Source organism: Passer montanus, unplaced genomic scaffold, assembly GCF_014805655.1.
Source record: "Passer montanus isolate IOZ18808 unplaced genomic scaffold, ASM1480565v1 scaffold12, whole genome shotgun sequence".
NCBI lineage: Eukaryota > Metazoa > Chordata > Aves > Passeriformes > Passeridae > Passer > Passer montanus.
In genome coordinates this window covers 5,354,475-5,369,444 of record NW_024358722.1, presented here as the reverse complement: position 1 = coordinate 5,369,444, position 14,970 = coordinate 5,354,475, and the positions used below count along the sequence as shown (strand labels likewise).

The 14,970-nt window shown below is 42.4% G+C and overlaps 1 long non-coding RNA gene across 1 annotated transcript; it reads right to left on the bottom strand.

Moving 5' to 3' along the window:
* Nucleotides 1-482: 482 nt before the first annotated feature.
* Nucleotides 483-5,948, bottom strand: LOC120496881. Its single transcript, XR_005626369.1, has 2 exons — nt 5,328-5,948; nt 483-624 (listed from the first exon to the last, which is right to left on the bottom strand). It is a non-coding gene; the product is annotated as an uncharacterized LOC120496881 (long non-coding RNA).
* Between the last annotated feature and the right edge of the window lie 9,022 nt (nt 5,949-14,970).

The window sequence follows — 14,970 nt, the reverse complement described above, 5'->3', positions numbered from 1 at the left end:
ATTTAAAGGAGAGAAAGAGAAAATTAGAAATAAGGAGGCTAGAAAAGGAGATGGACAGCAGGACAAGTGGGCAAGAAGTCCTGAGAGGAATTTAAGAGAATGGAAAAGATAAGATGACACATACACATTGAGAAAGACATGTATGTAAGGGAATTATTTAAGAGTGTGCAGAGATAGCTGCCAAAACTGGTACTATTTGTTTTGTCTCGAAGTATTTTGTTTTGTAGCTTTAACATAGGGATTGGCTGTGGAGGGGAATACCCTATAACTTTGTTATTGAAATAAAAAATAGGGGAATATTATTATCCAAGAGGATAGACTTGGATGTCCAGTGTTGAGAATTTCAGCTAATTCCCTCTGTAGCTTGAGACTGATGGTCTTTCTTCTACCTATTTCCTTTGTATCTTAAGTGCCCTCACTGTTTTTCAGAAGGTACTATGTTGTACTGCAGAGACAGCTGAAGTTATGTGGAGAAATCAATCTCTTGTCAAAACACACTGGAAGTTTAATAGAACAATTACAATTAATTGAAAATATTCAAAATCATTTTAGAAACATCAAGGTCAGGTTTAGGAGTGTTTGGCTCCAGGTTTCTTGATTGCAGTTGTCTTTTTCAGCATATATCTGAAATTAAAAGTAAATATGAAAATCAGATATCTCAGCCCCACATTTCTGTCTTGACCTCGTTCGCTGCTTTTCCTCTTCATTTTCTGCCATTCTGTGTTCAGAGTGCTCAGCTTTCCTCATGGGTATCTCATGAGTGCTGCATGTGGAGACGAAGGACTTCTCAACTGCAAGATGCAGAATGTCAGACCAGTACTGTCAAACTTTGTTGGATGCTTTTTGGAACAGGAAAGCTTCATTAAGACAAAGCTATTTGCTCCTTTTAGAGGAAAAAACAATCTTGCAAAGAACAGCAACATAAAACCCCTTGACTCAAAGTGTCAAGCTTAAAAAAAAAAAAGTAAAGGTGTTCCACTGGCAAAGATGGAAAGATTTTTCAGCAAAAGAGAGCCCATTCAGGTCAGCATCAAATCAGCCTGTTTCACTTTTGTGCTTTGTTTCATAATTAATTTTCTTTACACACACAGCATTTGAAGTTGAACAGGGTCAAGAGACCAGATTTCCAAGGCTGGGACTGCAATGAATACTCCACTATCCATGGGGAAATAAAAGGCCAGTAGAATGTCCTGTGTGCCTTTTTCCCATGAAATAAATAACCCACTCTCATATCCCCACAAGAGTGTATTTCAGAGGCCCAGTGGTCAGCCAGCCACAAGGGCTGAGCAGCTACCACTGTAGTGAGAGAAAGGCTTTAAAAGAACAACTGTGACACAAAATAAAGACTACCCCTCTCCAATGCACTAGGGCATAGCTGTCATAACTTTTGAAACCTCCTGCCTGATGGCTTCTCTGAGATTAGTGAGTGTCATTATTCAGACAGTACCTCTCAAGGGCTTGATTTTCTGTTATCTTAGAGGTTATTTGTAATCACTCACGTGAAAGTGAGTGGCAGGAATCAGGAGAGCAGAATTCTGTTCTTCTCTAGGCCCACTTTTCCACCACCTAAGTGACTAAATAGTGCATAGCAAAGTAACAATCTTCTCTCCAAAAACTCAAATTAAATTCTTCCAAGGTATTGTCACATTGTCACCTTTTTTTTGGAAACACAGCTTAGAATCTGGCAATACTGAAAATACTGGGAAGAGGAGATGAGAGAACAGAGTGAATAGACAAATAGCTCCTTTCTATTTTCTTTTACAATATCACAGCCAAAGATGTAAAAGAGGGAAACAGTCAGTGAGTTATAGAATCACAATTATTTATTGTGATTTGTGAGAATTCAAAAGAAGTGAAGTGCTTAAAGAATCTGAAATGACAGAGAGAAATTAAAGCCTGATGCTAAATCTGGAAGTGACTTAACCATGTCTGGAAAAGTAAAGTCTTTGATATAAGCATCTAGAAAAAAAGCAAACAGCCCAAAAGATGCCATGATATTCTTTGTTTTGTTGTTTTGTGTGGTTTTTTTGGTTGGTTGGTTGGGGTTTTTTCTTTGGTTTCTGTTGTTGGTTTGTTTGGGATTTCTTAATTTTTTTTTTCCAGTTTTCTGCCTTTTGATTTTTTTAACATGGTTAAAAAATCATTATCCAAATCTCTTTGGATAAAAAACTTTCTCAGAGTGATTTTTGTTACAGATTCACTTATCTTGATTAGATGATTACCAGACTAGAAATCAGCTTTTTTTTACAGCAGTTTATGCCAAGAAACAAGCAGAAAAAAAAGTCGTCTCCTAGGTAAACTAAAAATCTGGCTATAAACACTACCACCTAGCTGTGAGAGGCACAGTGAAAGGCATGTATACTGCAGAGCCTTAATGGAACTTAATTGATTTCCAAGTCACATAAAACTCTTCGATCATGAGAAAGTCTTGAATGTCTGTGATCTTGCTTATTGTTTTGTTGGGATTTGGAGAACATTTTTTGTTGTTACTGATAAAACTTCTTGCTTTGATGCAAATTAAATGAGAAATGCTAATCACATTTCATCAGATCATATGTCCAGCTGTTTATCTAAATTAATTGCAGTTCCAAATACAGGACTAGCTTCAAGAGAGCAAGACAATACCAGTATTGACATTTTTTTTTTCTTTTTTTTCCATAATGCTTAAGGACCAGTATGTTTCTCTTGGAGCAGTGAAGGCATATTTCCTTCTCTTAGAGTAGATGAAGACCAAAAGCTGGATCTGCACTTCAAGGAAAATGGAGGACCATTTTTTGGTCCAAAATACCACAGAATTCTCAGTATTGAGAATCATCTTTCTGACCCTGTGCCTGACTACTGGAGTGTCAGTAGTGCTGCTACATGGAGGACCATCACATACAACCAGTGAAGATAACTTCAGTCCATAAAGTTAAGCAGGATTTCTTTGGAAGGGAGCAATGGGAGTTACTCGTGTGATGAGAGGGCAGAGCATCTGAAGTAGAGGTCATCTGTAGGAAAGGAAAAAGAGTCTCCTGGTGTTTCCTAACCCAGTTATCTTCTTTTATCATGCCCTTAAATTCTATCAAATACAAAAAAATGTAGGCATGCTAACAGATTAAATGCAATCCTACACCTGGAGCTGCCTGGGGCAGAAGAAGCCCATGTAGAGTTAGGCTAAGACAATGTACAAGTTTGTCTAAACTTTCCTTTGGTTATGTCTGTGTCAATCTGATTGGATGGGGCTGTTCTGTGACCCTACCTTCATTCTTCTCACAGTACTCGGACATTAAATGCAATAAACACACAGTTAGACCAGCAAAAGTGTTATCAGCCCATGAACAGCCTGTTTACAAGGAATGTTGAGTAAGGGTGGAACTGTGTAATCCTGCTCCAGATAAACAGAAGTTTTGCAGCTGCCCTGCACACAACTCCCTGATTAAAAAAAGCAAACAAAGTGCTAAATTATGCAATAATGAAGGCGGGATGTTGATATTTCATGTAAAGGAAGGAAGCCAAGAGAGAAGGGTATGGTCATGCATAAATGATAAGGTCAAACTCACATCAAAAATCTTTCCCTCCCTCCCTTTCTTCCCCCTTCAAAAATCTTTCCCTCCCTCCCTTCCTTCCTGTGTCTCTTCCTCTTTCCTTTTCTCCCTTTCTGCCTTTATTTTCTTCCTTCCTTTTTTCCCCTTTTCTAATAATATCAACCTCTGCTTTTTATGCATTTCTTAATTCCCTTAATCCCCTTGTTGTGTGGCTTTGCAAAAGCATGGAAAAGGAAACATATTCTTTGCTTTAATGTGTAGGATAAGTTGGATTTCTCAATATTATACAGCCCTTTACTCTGGATACTGCTCAAACAGATAATGTAAACAATTTCAACACAGGTTTAGCAATATTAAATTTCCAGTTTTTCTTTTCTCATGATTGTGAGCAGAAAAGGTCAATGATATCAAAGAAAATGCAGCAAAGGAGGAGGGTAATAAGATGAAGGAAGAGAGGGTTTCTCCAGCACATGGAAGGTAAGGAGGAAAAGGAAAAGACAGCATTGACACATATTTTCTAACCAGCATGGCTGGTTCCATACCAATTATTTTCAGACCAATTTGTTCTGATTTCTTCTGCATCTGTGCGAGTGCATCTGTTTTTGTGGCAGCCTTGGCAATGGTATTTACCAAATCCCTGTTTGTAAGTCTGTGTGCTTTGCAACACATGCTTTCTAATTCTATGGAAACAGCATGTTCTAGAGAACTGCAGATGTTATTTTGTGTCAGCTAGGAGGAAACACTAGGAAGGCTCTCACACCTCTTTCTATGTAATGAGGAAAGCAAACTGTAACAGAAGCCTCTGCTTTATCAGCTCCCCAGGATTTCTAAGGGTAGACAAGAATTATGCAGTGGTGTGCTTTGAACTATAAAATGCCATGATGATTCTGAGCAAAACTGAGATATTCTAAGGTAGTCATTTGTACCTCACATGTGCCCTGAAGTTTGCCAGTGAATCTCTTTGTAGTAGTTTCTTTTAAGAAGGGCCTATGCTGTTCAGAAGCAACCAATGTGGAGAGGGATATGTTCTGCTGTTCTGCTCTTGCAAGAGATAGACAAAACAGTGAATATGTTTTGCAAGTTTTGTTATTTCATGCTCAGTTTGCAGGAAGCTGGATATGGAGGCTTTCCCTTGGCTTACACTCATGCAGTCTTTCCTAACAGCAGTCCCTGGAACGAGTCCTGACTGTGTTCCAGCTCCACGTGAGGACAGGATCAGGTCTTCCACTTTGCCTTGGTTTCTGTTCAGGCATGTAGCCCAAAGTTTCAGAAAGGTGTTGAGTAACTTTTGATGGATGCCTTGTTTCTACAATGAGGCAGTTGTGATTCAGTGTGGCAGATGCATCCAGCTCACAGCCTGAAATCTCTCTTGGGAATTTTAAGTCATTATTATTTTATTAGTAACATATCTCTAAAACTTTGTTCAGTGCTTATTTGAAGTATGAATAACACTGGAAGTAGTCCAGTACTTTGCATTTTTATATTGTTTTGGCATACGCTCTCAAAGAATATGGACTGGACTCTGCCCTTCAATTGCCTGTGTGGGTTTAACACCCCTTGGCAGGCATACAGAGCTTTACAAGCAGCACAGTGCAGAGTCTTTTGGGGAAAGTTAGCTAATCCCTGGATGGGTCCGAGTGCTAGGAGAGACCCACCCCTAAGAAATTAAGTGTGAATTCAGCAAAATCTTGAAACAAATAAGCAGGTAAATCAGACAGGGCTAATCTAAGACCCCTGGAAGTCAGAAAGGAAGGCAGCAGCAGGAAGAGAAGGAAATGTTTCTTTGGAATTTGGACTTACCTTGGACTTACCAATAATTACCTTGTGCCAAAGACATGTGAATGTCTTCATGATGTCTAGAAGACAACTGAAACACCAGAGGCAAGAGTTTGCTTTGCCTAAATGTCTCAAGCCTCACTAGAGTGGTCTCTGCAGTTAGAAGCAGATAGCCCTTATCTTTCCAGGATAGAATGTCACACCCAACTTTGGTTACAACACAGAGGCGTGACACCACACAGCATCTTGGGGTAGATACACAAACCTCAAACGCTTAATTATTTTCTGACCACTAGTCCTTTGGATAGCTGCGGAAAAAAAGCAAAGAAACCTCCAGCTGCTGTCTCTGGTGCTTACTCTTCATGAGCAGTGACATGGCATGACACAATATGACGTGACACGACATGACAGTGCCCCAGTGAAGTGAAGTGAAATCATCTCTTATGCAGATGCTCTTATTTCATTACACTTATTCCATGGCTTCATTTAATGCTGGGCAAGTGTTTCTGAAAACCAGCAGTAGATATTCCTGAGAGTAAAAGCTTGCCTTTGGAGGTGTGAAACCTAATTTTATGCTGGCTTAATGAAACATGCCTATATTTGTACAACCTGAAAACTGAAAAAAATATAAGGCTTCAAGTATGCAAAGACAATTAATTTCTTAACTTTCCAGATATGCTGAGCTTCACCATATTCAACTAGACTGCAGATTCTGATGAAGCAAGCAATAATTTTTTTCTTTTGATGAGTTTATAACAAATTTTCATCTTTATTCATTGCACATCTAATTAAACCTCTTTTGCAACTAAGAAGTTCACTGAATTGAACAATTATTACATTTAATATGAAGCTAAAGTGCCTTCTGTATTTCAACTGTCATTATCACTTGCTCTTCAAATAAATCCAGAAAATCCTTTAATTACAGTTATTCTAGTTCTACCGGAGAAGTGATACTTCATAAAGCTACTGTAAATGTCAACATCAAACTTGTTTCTGCACCTTTTGAAAATTGTAATTTGAACCAGTATTTTTCTATTGTTTTGGTCTGTGTATATATCACCTTGACATCACACTGGTGGACATGGCTTCAGACTGGGTATTTAGCCACATTGTAGATCAGTCAAGTCTGTATTTCTTTTCAAATGGCTTAAGCTTTGGGGGGAAAACATAGCAACATGGTATTAAGTTTTCCTTTTAGTCTGTAGCCAGTCTAAAGACTGAATAAAGTCTAAAGTCTAGAGTGAATTGGACAGGAGAAGGGTTTTTCTACAGAGCAAAGATTTAAGTATAACTTGACTAAACAATTGAACCTGTACCAGCACACATAACTTTGTCTGGAAATAATGGCTGACACAAGCAATAGTTATTCAAACATCAACAAGTAATGCACAGGTCAAACACTAAAGGATTAAGACTGTGCAGAGAATTGCTAATGTGTTTTCAATCGGTAGTTGCAAATGAAATACCCCTGACACAGCAATTTTGTAATGGAAAACAAAATTCTTTTAGAATGGAAGTGTGATCATACAGTAGCATGGTGTATAAAATTTTGAGTTTTAGTCTTCACAGTCGCACAGTTTTAAGAGAGCAATAAAAGTAATTTAGGGGATAACATGTGTTTTACAATGAAGAATAGCTGACATGATTCAGGGAAGGCAATCCAGGGAAAATTTAGGCACTCTGCCAAGCACTCCTTTCAGGCAGAACAAGTCACTCCAGCTCAGCTTGGCAATGGGCGACCATGCTCTACAGAACCTCACCTGGAGATGGACATCAGGATACTGGACTTGTCATCATGAGCCCCTTGTCTGTGAAACACTGAGAGCGTGGGAAAAACTATATAAGGCAGGAAAACTGAAATATTGCTTTCTTATGCTCCACAAGATCCATTATGCCTCATTTAGTCACTGTGCCTATCTTCTGACAAGATTGTAGAGATTTTACTTGGGGCTGGTGCTGACTAGAGGAGCTGTTTCCACCACAAATGTTCCCCAGCTAATGATACTCATGATTTCCAGTCCTCTGACAGCCTTGCTGGGATACCTATCTCACGTGCATGTCCTTCAATGCCTTTCCCTTGAAGGCAGCCAGCAGTCAGAGCTCAGGCTCTACACCTGGCTTTTGGAGGGCGGAGATGAGGGTGGGGAAAGGCAAAGGCTGTCTGCAGGTTTTGCCCTTGCTGCTGGGGGTCATGGGGCTTGAGTCACCAACAAAGACAGGGTCCTGCTTTTGCATGGGTGGAATTTACGGAAGTGAAAGTACCACAGATGGTGACATGCCTTTGAGGGGAAACTGTATGATGAGTGGCTGAGGTCACTTGGTCCAGTCAGCCTGGAGGAGACTGGGGGGAGACCTCATCACCTTCCTCTGAGGGGAGGCAGGGAAGCAGGGCAGACACTGATCTCTTCTCTGGTGGCCAGTGACAGACCTTGAGGGAATGGCATTAAACTGTGTCAGGGGAGGTTTAGGCTGGATGTTAGGAAAAGGTTCTTCACCCAGAGGGTAGTTGAGCCCTGGAACAGGCTCCCCAGAGAAGTAGTCATGGCACCAAGCCTGTCTGAATTCTAGAGGCAATACTTGGGCACATGGGGTGACTTCGGGATGATCCCATGCAGGGCTAATAGTTGGACTCCATGATTCTTGTGGGTCCCGTTCAACTCAAGATATTCCGTGATTCTGTGAATTGCCCGAGATGGCTGCTCCGGGAGGACACAGCGGTGCCGAGGGACCATACGGGAAACCTCCCGCCCTCCCTCGGCCCGGTCGCCTGAGGGGACCGAACTACAACTCCCGGCGTGCAGCACGGCTCCGGCCGCCGGCCGCCGCTCCGATTGGTTGCCTCCCCCCTCCCTCCCCGCGTGACGGCGCGGGGCTGGCGGCGGCGCCCCCCGCGCGGGGCGCGGGGAACGTGAGCCGGGCCGGGCCGGGCCGGGCCGGGCCGCCGGAGGTCGCGGTTGGGAGTTTGAGTGCCGGGCCGGTGCCTCGTCCCTAGGGAGATGTGTTTCGTGGAGGGGCGCCCTGGTAACCGTGGCAGCGCCCGGCGGGGTGACCGGGGGTATTGGGCACCGCGGGCGGGGGCTGCCAGCGCGTTCCAGAGAAATGTAACCTGTCCATAGAACTTTGCAAGGTATCCCGGACCGACTGGTGCGGCGAACATGACCTGATTATGTCTAGGCAAGAGGGAAGAGTCAACAAAACATGTAGTAATATATAATGGTCTGTATGCTTCATTTGTTGAAATGTCACCCTTGCTTTGGAAGTACGTGGGACACCCGGTCTCATGGACCGAGCCGGTCCGGTGCTCCTGCCCAGGCAAAAGGAGAGATTACACAACGCTCTTTGATCAGCCTGGGTCAAAACCCGGGTGGTTTGGCAGCTCTCGGTGGTTGTGCTCCGATGGTCATGCGAACTTCGCACTGAACCTGTTTGTTCTGGTGCTGGCGTGGTCAGCTCAGGAGTTGCCTTGATACAGCTTCTCCCGGTTTAACTTTCGGTCCCTCGGGTGAATTCGGTCTCTTGGTGTCCTAATTCAGAAGAAAAAGCTACACGGAAAGGCAAGGTTCTGTGACTGTCTAGAAGCAAATAGGGCATGGCATACAGCAATCCCAGCTGGAACATGATTTATTGAGTTACTTGCAATTGCATGGCTGGCTTTAACAAACAGAAAATAAGCTAAAGCTACTGGTGACAGACTCCGTGTCGCCAGAATTGAATGCATTCACTGCCACTTACTTATTTAAAAGAAACCAAATGGATTCATGCGTTGCTTTATTGAATGCTTACTTGACTCCGAAAACTAGAAGGGTTATTGAATTTGTTTTGTTTGGTCGTTTTCCTAGGCCATAAGTGTTTTTATAAATTCTGATCAGAATTACTTTTCCCTACTTTCTTTACATAAGGTAGCTGTACCAAACATCAGGAATAGTTTTGAGGGAGCTTGATTACAACATCCATCTGAAAGGCCTGCATCTCTTAGGGGCAAAAAGCCACGGTAGCTGGAAGAATGGGCTGGGGGTACACATTTGTGGCACAGTAAATATTAGAAGTGTGCCAGGGCACTGGCTCATATCCTGCAGGGCTTGAGAAGTGAGCTAGTGTAAAAAACAAAGGTACTGTAGACTTAGCAGCTATACAGTGCTAATACACCCCTTGCTCCTTTCAGTTCTGTTTCTCCTGGGATTCATCTGTAGAGAGAAGCAATTAGCCTCTCTCTACAGCCATAGGGGACAGTGAAATGTACTTTAAAATGTGAGAACATTCAAACATTCAGAACAGTTGTGAATACTGCTTGACTGTCTTCTGTGCTGGAGCTGCAAGTATTCATGGGTTCTGTTTAGTTTCCTGAGGTTTTGGGGTCGAGGTTTTGGTGTGGAGGTGTATGCAAAGGGAGAAGAGAGCAGTAGGCTATATTTCAATCCCCTTTAAAATGGTCATTCCAGTTATGGAAGGTAGAACTTAGTAACTCGGGCAGTTCAAGTGACAATTGCCAGGCTGTGTCCAAGGCCATCCATTCAAAATCTTTTGGTTGGGTTGCAAACAGGGGGGTCAGTACAGCTGTTGTACTAGCTGTGTGTGACAAACAATTTACTTCTTTGACTCTTGGTTTTTGAGATACAGTTGTCAGTCTCAGAGGTGTGCACAGAGTTCTAACTCCACTAGTTATGACTAGAACAGGTCATGAAGCTACAGGCCCTCTGAATGCAGCATTTTCACAGTTGTTCTGTTGTGTGCAAGAGTTTCTTTGGACTTTTCTTGACTAGTTCACAGTTAACAAAGTTTGATGCCATCCTGCCATCTTGTACCCATGACAGTGTATATCCAGATTCTGTTCTTGAACTGAAATGATCAGATAGGATGACCTATTTCTACTACAGAACTGGAAATCAGCATATTTTTTTTTAATTCTGCTCTAGATGTATCATGTCCAGTAAGGGTCGTGATACAAAGTTTCACTTCATCTTTCTTCATCTGCTCTTCTAGATCCTGTAGTCCAAACATAACCAGCTGAAAATTTCTGTGGCCACAATGAAGCCTTCAGTGCTGGGATAAAGTGGAGAGTCCAGCTTTAGAAAGACCTCACATGCCCCTAATTCTCGGCCAGTCGTGTCTGAAACGCTCTGTGCTGCTGCTGTTTTGTGGGTAGGCAGTGCCAGTCCCTGGGCAGTGCTCTCCGTGCCAGTACCCACAAGTGTAGCCTGCTGTTTGGGGTCAGCTGTTGGGCAGCAGCTGCGGAGCCCTCACAAAAACATTTGTCTTGGACTTCTCAGCTCAGACCTCATTCTGGCAATTGGCCTACTTAGACCCATTTCAGCCTCTGCGGTTGTCTGATTTCCAGGTTGAACCAAGGACATTATGTCACCACTTCCCTACAGACTAAGATGCTAAAGGTGAGGCACGAAAGAGAAGAGCTCTTGCTGAGTTATGTCTGTGACACTGCAGCAGTGCTAGGTGCTACGCTGGGACAGCAGTGCTGTGCACAAACCCAGCGGGATTGATAGAGCTTGAAGAGCCAGTGGATGCAGGAACAGCACTAACAGTGTCATGGGTACACAGGTTGTGGTAGTCCCTGAGGCCTGTGCAGAAGTCTTTGCAAGCTTTATTGTACACAAATATCACTGGGGATGAAGTGAAGGTGGAAGAGTAGAGCAAGGATAGTACTTGATCTTCAGCTTGATTAGTAGGTAAGAATTCTGTTGTCTGCCCCTTTGTGTTTAACTGAGCCTTTCTAGTATCTGTCAGTTCGTGGTGTTCCTGGTAGTTATTGATACCTCTGCTGACAGCTTCCAATTTTGCTGCATTGTTAAAAGAGTTCTCCTGGAAATCACAGGTGAGTTGTCAGGTCTGAAGGGTTGACAGCTTGTCAAAATATAGCTGCTAGGTGCAGTCATCTAAACTCTCATTCTTTCAGTACTAGTGTAGAACATGTGATTGACAGCCCAGAGAATGAACCTGGGTTTTTCATGGACCAGATAAAGCACGTTGTGTGACAGGGCATACTCCTCCCATATACAGAAGTGTCTCCTGTCAACTGTGGAGAGAGGGGAGTGGGGATTTGTGGGTTATAGACATCCCTTTTGAGTGAAAAAGTTAGCTAATTGGGCATTGATATGTTAAAATACCAGCAACCATCTACCCTTTCCTACTTCAGGAAACCGAATAACCCTTTTCCTGTATCCTGGGAACTGTAGCAGGCTTTTGCTTTCTTCCTGTTCCAATAGCTCTCACAAAGACTGCAAGTGATGAGGTTCAACCTCAACCTATTCTTCCCCTTCAGAGGATCCTACTTACACAACAACCTGAGGGAGTGCTTCATCCTTGCCCTGAGTTACCAGGAAGGCAGCTGAGTTTTCATCTCTGATAATTGGCCTTTTCTGTGGTATTGATAAAAATATGAGCTGGTGCTGGGTGCAGGAGCAGTTTTGGTAGTGCAGGATACACCTCTGCTGGAGTTCAAGCTGATGGGTATCAGCTATTATGGCTTATGGGTATCTCCTAATTCCTCTGTGCTGAAATGTAATTGGTCAGAAACTGAATAGCTTAAAAATTCTATCTCCTGTCATTCTTCCCTCCCAGACAAACTCATTTCTATACACAACAAGAAATTGATGGAAATAAGTTCTAGTAGCTGTATAAAACATTTTTGTTTTCCCTGTTCTAAAACGCACTACTTTGCAGCAAGAGTTAGTTATTTCCAATATAAACTTTTAAGTTTATTGAGACCAATATTTTGCTTAGTGCCTGTTCTTTTAATGCCACTTCTTTACGATTCACTTTAGAGTAATTAATGAAGGGCAGTGTTATTCCTCTTAATTTAGCTACCTTACTTATAGGAGCCATGCAGATCTATAACAGACCAGCAACAGAACTGATCTCCTGTGGCCCGCTCCAGTAGGGACTCTTTCCTGAATTATTTTAAGCATATTACAGTCTTTGAAAGTATGCAGTTTTGTCTTTCATTACATAAAAACATTAAGGTGTCCCTCATTTGCCCCCACCTTTCTTCCAGGGAGGACAACTTTTTCCTTCTTTTCCTGCCTGTAATGCACACTCTAAAACTGGGAGGTGGGAGGTTTATAGTGTTCTGTCTTCAAGTGGAGTGGTAAGGAAGCCCAAACCTGATGCAAAAAAAGCATTGCTAGGAAAGAAACAGGAGAGGAGGGCTCCCACAAGAGGGGCTCAGATAATTTTAATAAACTTGGGAGTACTTTTCCTCTCACATATGAACACCTTTCCAAAATAATTGGAAGGAAAACATCAGATATCCAGCCTAGCCAGATAGCAGCATAGTTTTCAAGAAAAAAAAAAAACAAACAAACTTTTTTGTGTTGTGTTTTTTTCTGAGTTTGGCAGATTTAAAATGTCCTTAGATTTAGTCTGTTCAGGGTTGAATTTTCTGACTGAGGAAGATGAAGAAATGAAGTCTGGATATTTACCTGGGTTCTTTGAGTTAACCTGGATTGTATTTGGAGAAACACTTAAACAATAAGTGGAACAGAGCCAGCATTTCTATCAAAAGAAGGGATTCCCAACTTAGGATTTTTTTGGTAACCTAAAGCTGTGCAGAGCTCTACAGCAACCCACACACCCCTAGGCTGGAGCATTTTCCTCAGGAGTTTAAAAACCAGATGGCTTGTTCCGAATGCAGGAAGGGGAGGTGAAGTGTGTGAGCAGCGGGTGTGGCTGCAGAGCGGCTGCCAATTACACTTGTGATGCTGCCGGGAAGGGAAGGCCGAGTCTTGGCAGGGCTGGCCTTGCACCCCATACGCCTCTGCTGTTGCAGCCCCTGAAACTGAAAGGCATTGCTTTCTTCCGGCAGAAAAGCAATTCCGTGGAAAGTACTACTGCAGTTTTATCAGGCGTAAACAGATGTTTTCTGGGCTTTGAAACGGCCACTTTGTATCTCCCTTGTCTCCTCTAGCTCCTCACTGCTGTGGATATTCTTAGAGTAAGGTCTTCTTATCTTACCACAAAGCTGTTTGGATCAAGTATAGTGGATTGTTTAAAGGCTAGGGAAAAGATTGTGCTGCCAAGAATGACTACTCCTGCTTGTAAGTTTAGCAGAAGCCTGGTGTTAGCACAGCTGGAAACAAAATTGCTGCGGCTGCTGATGGCTAAAGTTGGGTCTCTTCCCAGATAACCTTTGCTGCCTGGCTGATTTGGTCACTGAGGGTCCTCTAGGGCTTCCACTCCCCCACAAATGTTTCTTACAAATATTTTGACAATAAAATGTTTTGAGGAAGCGTACCTGGGTGGTTCAACATTTTAGCTGACCATTTCTAGGTTTCTTGCAAGGTTGTAGGGAAATCCTGTGCAGGATTAGCTCCTTTGGTTACTAGTGATAAGCAGAGCCAGGGAGCTGATGGCTGTGGCTATGTGTGTTGCTGCCCGGTCCCTTGGCATCATCCCATACATTCTGATTTTGGTATGTCTGGACATTTCACATCTGTTTTTCACTGGATGTTAGTCATGACTTTTGTTTAGGTAAGCAGTTTAAATACCCACTAATGTGTCATTTTGTTTGGTTCGTAATTCTGCATCTTAAATTTATGTCAACACTTTATTTAATCCTTTGCCTGCTGCAGCCTGTTGAGACCAGTCAGCACAGTTTTAACTTGAGGCACAATTCTGCAGCTGATTCACACATGCACACACGCATGAATTTTGTGAACACCATATATACAGAAATGGTTTTGTATGTGCCTTTTTACTAGATATGAAATTCACTGACTGTTAAATGTCTGCATGTGGTTAACTAATAAGGACTCAGTGAAGGTGGTTCCCTTTATTTTGTTTTGTCTGGTTTATTTTGTGATGCTAGGCAGTTGGCTTCATTCATGACTTACCAAATTGACCTCCTATAAAATGTTAATTTAACTCTGATGTAGTAGATGAAAATACTTAGCAGAGTTTGAATTATGTTGGTTTTGGATGTAGTGCCCGAAGCAAGTATCTGCCAGCTGATAAAAGTATGTTGGTAAACTCTTGCTTTTCTGCAGTACTGTGATAAGCATTTATTCAGTTACTCTAAGTTTCACTTGAGGTACCAAAATATTTTTCAAAAGTAGCAGAGTGGTTTCAGCTGTGCTTTGCAGGTATAGAAAAAGAGAGCTGTAACACTGTAATTGGAAAATCATGGGCTAAAGGCAGTAAGGCTCCCTGCATTTAGTCCTTGCTATAATTAACTTTTCTGGCATTGATGGTACTGATATTTTGAAGTTACTTGGTATAAACTGAACTGTATTTGTTTGCAGCTGCTATTTGGGATATTTGATACCTGATGTGGTCATAGAAGCCTAGAACATTTTGGGTTGGGAGAGGCCTTTAAGATCATCTCGTTCCAACCCCCTCCCATGGGACACCTTGCACTAGACCAGCTTTCAGGGATGGGCATCCACAGCTTCTCTGGGAAGCCTGTTCCAGTGCCTCACCCTCCTCACAATAAATAATTTCTTCCTAATATCTAAATCTACTCTTCTACTCTTTCTTCTTATCTAAATCTACTCTTCTCCTTTGTCCTATCACTACGGACCCTTTAAGAAGTCCCTTTCTAGCTCTCCTGTAGTCCCCTTTAGGTACTGGGAAGTGACTGGCTCCTCTCCCCAAAGCCATCTATCTCCTCCCCAGGCTGAACAGCTTCAGTTCTCTCAGCCTGTTTTCTTAGGAGAGG